We start from the raw sequence: 5,657 nt of genomic DNA on the forward strand, positions 1-5,657 counted from the left end.
GCAAAGATGCCACAGTGTACAGCTGGCTGAGAACTGGAGGCAGCATAGGTCTCTCTGATCAGTGTCTCTCATCTTTCTCTTCACTTACTCAGGTATCAATTGAATTTAATATTTAATTTTTGGGTCTCATAAGTATCTTCTTATTAAGTCTTTGCAGAATAGCTGGTAGAAATGCAGTCCCAAAATTCGGATTGTTTGTTGTTTAATTTTTTTGAGATTCAGAGATGTTTTAAGTAGTTATAATCATCATGAACTCTCACTTTCATAGGAGAGTGCTATTCAGAAAGTATTACTTATGCATCTATTATCAATTATGTACAAGACTTGAAACTTAAAGTTTCAAATATTACAGGAAGATCTTTGATTCATGTTGAGTGGATGTGAGTAGGTTGAGCTGTTGCATACATTCATTTTGTGTGTGTGTGTGTGTGTGTGTGTGTGTGTGTGTGTGCACGTGTGTGTGTGTGTGTGTGTAGGGGGTGTATATGTATTATTGAAATCAGGGATAAGGATGAGCACGGTCTGAACTTGTTTCCTTTTTCTGAGATATAAGTTGTTGCTCTATTGGTGGTAGGCTCTGACTGCTTCCCTTTGCCTGATGTGCACTTTGCAGTTTTTTTTCAAATAAGCTTCTTATTTCTTATTGAGCAGATAGGGCTTTGATATTGCTTTGCCTTTAATCTGCCATCTAGGATCTTATTTTCCTCTTTAAAAATTAACATACAATATAAATTTTATCTCCTGTCTGATTTTCCCTTTAATTTGCATTTTGAAATAAGTAGTATAAGAAATTTGAGCTCTGTATTCATGAACTTTGAATTCTCTGTTTAATGTAATAACTGGACACATTTGTTAGCACCAAGATCTTAAATTTCTTTTGCAGTTTTAGTTTACAATACCCTCCTCCATGTTTTTAGCATAGGAAAACAAACAATTCCTAGTAAAAATGATAACAATTTATCCGTTAACTATCAGATAATTCATAAATAATGTCTAGTGGCAAATGAACACATTTGCTGAATAGGATTCCCTCATAGACCCATGCACTAAAATACCCCTCATAGGGGCTGAGAAGGAAGATCAGTGGTAGACAGATTACGTTGCATGTATGAGGCCCTGGGTTTTATTCCTCAGCTCTACGTAAGCAGAAAAAGCCAGAAGTGGTACTGTGGCTCGAGTGGTAGAGCACTAGCCTTGAGCTGAAGAGCTGAGGGCAGCAACCAGGCCCAGAATTCACCACCATCGACATAAATAAATAAATAAACAAATATATAAATGAATAAAGAAATAAACTCATAGGCAAGTAAATTAGTTTCAAAGGTTGATTACCATTTTAGTTAGGGGCAGGGTGCTAAGATATAGCAGACCTCTGTTCCAAAGCTTCAAGAAGGATTTCAACTGTTGACCAATATTGAAAACAAAAAGTAAAAATATAGCTCTGCCAATAACATACAGAATCTCCATTCAAACAGAAAGAAGTACTACGAATGAAATACTTTTTATAACATTTGTTAAGAGATTCTGGCTGTATAATAATTATCATATCAATTGACCTTCGAAAACTCTATAGGTAGGCCTCAGTCTCAAGGGCCTCTAAAACTGGAGGAGAGAATCATCAACCTGGACTTTTAAAAATTGTTATTGTTAATGCAGTGGACATATGGGTCACCATTTTGTAATTCAGATAATGAGTTCATTTTGTGTTCGAAAATCTCATCACTTCTTTTCTCTATGTTTTTCCCTCCTTTCCCTGCCCACAAGTGGTATAGTTGATTGTCAACATTATATCTACAGAGTACCACTTCTGCATTTGTTTCCTTGTTCTCTTTGAATTTCTGTGGCTCCCTCACTGCCCATAAATGGATAAACAAAAAAAGAAAAATCCCTCATTTCCAATTCCTTTAATTCATTTCAATATAAACATCAGTAGTTTTATGAGATTGTCAGGCTCTGTCTGCACATCTGGAACACTTATACTTCCTGTACCCAGTCATAACTCCCACCAGATTCTAAGATCCACAAAATAATTCTGTCCACTTTCCACACAAGAAGAAGCTGAGATTCAGAAAGATTAAGTAACTTATGGAAATACTGGGCTGAGCATAGTGGCTCACTCTTATAGCCTTACCTACGCCAGAGAGTGAGATCTGAAGATCATAATTTGAAACCAATCAAGGTTGACAAATCCCTTACATGTTTATCTCGTTAACCAACAGAAGTCAAGAATTGTGTGATTCAAGTGATACAGCTAGAATGCCACCAGACATGAAAGGGAAACCTAAAGATAGTGCCAATAAGATGATTTTTAAGAACCAATGCTGCCCCATACAAAATCTCAGACACCAGACACACACCTTTAAAAAGATGTTAGTACTGAAATCCAAGTAGTTTTTTTTTTAATTTTTATGTTTAGTTATTACCTTTAGTGAGGTATGATGATAGTCTTTACTGATGAGCCACAATTTAGAACTTTATTGTAATTATATCCATGTCTGTGCCAGAGAAACATTCTCCTAGTTGTCTTCCCCCGTTTCCAGCAACTATAAGTTGTCTCGTCTTGGCCCAGTTTCAAGTTCATTGTTCCAGTAGATCACAGCCATCCTAATAACAAGGATTATAGGTGGTAACTACCATACTGGACAATACCTGCCTTGGGAAAATTGTTCAAATTTCTCCATTCAGTGGAGGTTGTTAGGATACACCCATGATCACTTTGTGCTCAGAATTGGGAACTTTTTAGGTCCAGGAATTCAGGGCAAGCACTGTGTGCTATTTCATACTTGTACACTTTAATGGCAGCTTCCTATTGTCTACTTTAAGCATTGTGTGAAGAGAAAAACTGCCCCTAGTACACAGAAACACTGTACTAACTGTTGTTCTCAAAGCACAGGAGGAGGGAAAGAAGTTCTGAAAGAGGCATATAGCCTAGACACTGAGTTCTTAGAAACTTGGGCTGCCTGTTAATCTGAACTTCAACATAGAAAGTCAGAGCCTGCAGTGGTTTGTAAGCTCCATTTATATTCCTGAGCATGGGGCTCCCTTCCCCTCAGCCCTTCTGATGCTTTACATCAGCGTTTCTTAGTGTGTCTTAATGTTTTCCTGTTAGTTCAGTGCACAGGCTAAAAAATTAAGCATGTCCAACCATGGGTTTCCATTGCCCTAGTAGATGTTTTGCATTTTAGGACATTCCTTCCAGGGAACTCTCTTCTTGGGCCCTCATGTGCATATGATCACAGAAGCGAATGTCTCACAAACCATGGAACGCAGTTGCTCAATGATGATTAAGTCACACAGAGGCTCAGACAGTTTGGGCTAGTAGCCTTTGTGAGAGGCCTTGGACTAGGCACTGTGGAAACATTGACAGTAATTCCTCAGAGCAATACCACTGATTAGCGGGATATGGAGAGGTAAAAGAAGAGTGAATTTAACCAAGTTCTTATCTCAGAGAGGGAAATGGATTGGACAGAATGATAGGAGAGAGATTTAAAAGAAAAGAAGAAAAATGGAAATAAAAATTTAAATTTAAACAATGAAACACTTAAAAATTATGTAAGTTTAAAGAAATGATATTGAGAGAAGGATAGAATGAGAGGAGGGGAGGGATAGGAGACATGAAAAACTAAAAAATAAAAGTGCTTAAAATTAGTTATTAAAAAATTAGGGCTGGGAAAGTGGCTCAGTAGTAGAGTGCTTGCCTTGCATGCATGAGACCCTGGGTTCTATTCTTCAGCACCACATAAGCAGAAAAAACTGGAAGTGGAGCTGTGGCTCAAAGTGGTAGGGCACTAGCCTGGAGCTGAAGAGCTGAGGGACAGTGCCCAGGCCCAGAGTTCAGGCCGCATGACCAGCAAAAAAAAACAAACAGACAAACAAGAAATTATATAGGTACAAAGATATAATATTGCTACTAAAGAATTTAAGCCTAATAGCTTATGAATTGAGTAACAAATTTCTGGATTAAGTGTGTATACCATGGGGTATAAGGTCTAATAATTGACGACGGTTATATATATGGGGATGAGCAGAATAGCAATTAAGTCACTCAAAAAAGAAAGAAAGAGAAAAAAAAAGAAAATAAAAAAGTACCAAAAAATTAGAAGAGATAAAAAAGCACACATACACATATACACCTAAAATAAAAATTAGGAGAGGAAAAAAAGATTAATAGAAAACAATTAAAAAATAAAATTAAAAAAAGTTACAGAGTTCTTTTTTTGGAGGGGGGATGTGAAGATCATTTATCTCCACTGTGTCCATAACCAGTCTCTTGGTGGAGTCTCTGGTCTGCTTGTGGTGTTTGGTTTTCCTGTGGCTTGATTGGATTCTTAAGTCAGTTTGTTTGAGCAGGCAGAAAAATTCTCTGCTTTACCCAGGATTTTGTGATCCTCTTCCCAGGCTAGTTCAATGGGAGGGAGATCTGTTTTGAATATCACAAAAGAGGGAGATGGCTGTTTCCTCTAGTTTGGAGATGCTGTGGTGAGGCTAGGTTCTGGGTAGGGTTGAGGCCTTTCATCAAACTAGCTATTCCCTGAGGGGCTTGCTCCAGAGACACTCACAGGGCCCAGCCTGGATCAATTCTCAGGGTTTGTGTTTACTGAATTTTAATTGATTTTCTAGGCTGCTGTAGGGAGGGGCAGCCTCTGGTTCTGTTTACACAGTGAAGAAAGTCCTGAGGTGGGAGGCTGATCTTCCTCTATCTGGGCTGGGTGATTTTCCCCTGGATGGAGCTGAGCCTGGAAGGTTAGGTCAGGTTCTTGTGACCTGCTAAAGGACTCTTTTCTTTTCTTCCATGGCCTGACTTGGAGCTAGTTGCTCAGGGGGGCCTTTATCAGTATGGAAGATGGAGATCTCTGGTGGTTGGGGAGGGATGGCTTTCCCTCCTCTTCTCCCTGAGAAGGAGTGAGGATGTAAGGGTTCTACACATGCTAGAGTGTTGGTTCCTGAGTCTTCTCTGGTGTGTGATCTGCAGGATGAAGATATCTGCTCCTTGTCAGTTCTTGCTGGTGATGAGTAGAATCTGCTCACCCGCTGTGTCTGGTGCTGTTTTCCCGATCTCTCTCTGTTATAGCTATGGCCGCTATGTCCAGTGTCACTGCCGCCGCATCCGTTGCAGCCTTGGCTACTAGCAAGTGTTCAGTTCTGCCTCCTTGCCTGGATTTTCCCTCTCTGGCCAAACTCTCTGTACTGTGATGGCACACTTGGGGTGATTCTCTAGCATAGGACTGTTCACTAAACAGTGTTTAGGAACACTAAAACTGCTTTCTATGCTGGAGCTTGTTTAGCCTCCAGCTTCTCCTCTGCCATCTGCCTCTGAACCTCTCTAATGAGATTCTTATCTCCAGTTAGCAATCAGAAAACCATAAGTGGACTCTGGTGGAGTGCTTCACTTCAGCTGAAGAGCTCAGGGACAGCACCCAGAATTCAAGTCCCATGACTGATAAAAAATAGAAAGAAAGAAAACAAGTGAGTGCTCAGAGCCAGTGGTTCATACCTGTAAGTCTAGCTAGTCAGAAGGCTGAGTTCTAAGGATCAAGGTTCAACACCAGCTTGGTCAGGAAAATCTATGAGATTCTTATTTTCATTTAACCACTGAAACCCACAAGTGACCATGTAATTCAATGTGGTAGAGCACTAGATTTGAGCACAAAAGCTCAGGG

This window comes from Dipodomys spectabilis, unplaced genomic scaffold, assembly GCF_019054845.1.
Source record: "Dipodomys spectabilis isolate Male_0828 unplaced genomic scaffold, ASM1905484v1 ptg000406l, whole genome shotgun sequence".
Classification (NCBI taxonomy): Eukaryota; Metazoa; Chordata; class Mammalia; order Rodentia; family Heteromyidae; genus Dipodomys; species Dipodomys spectabilis.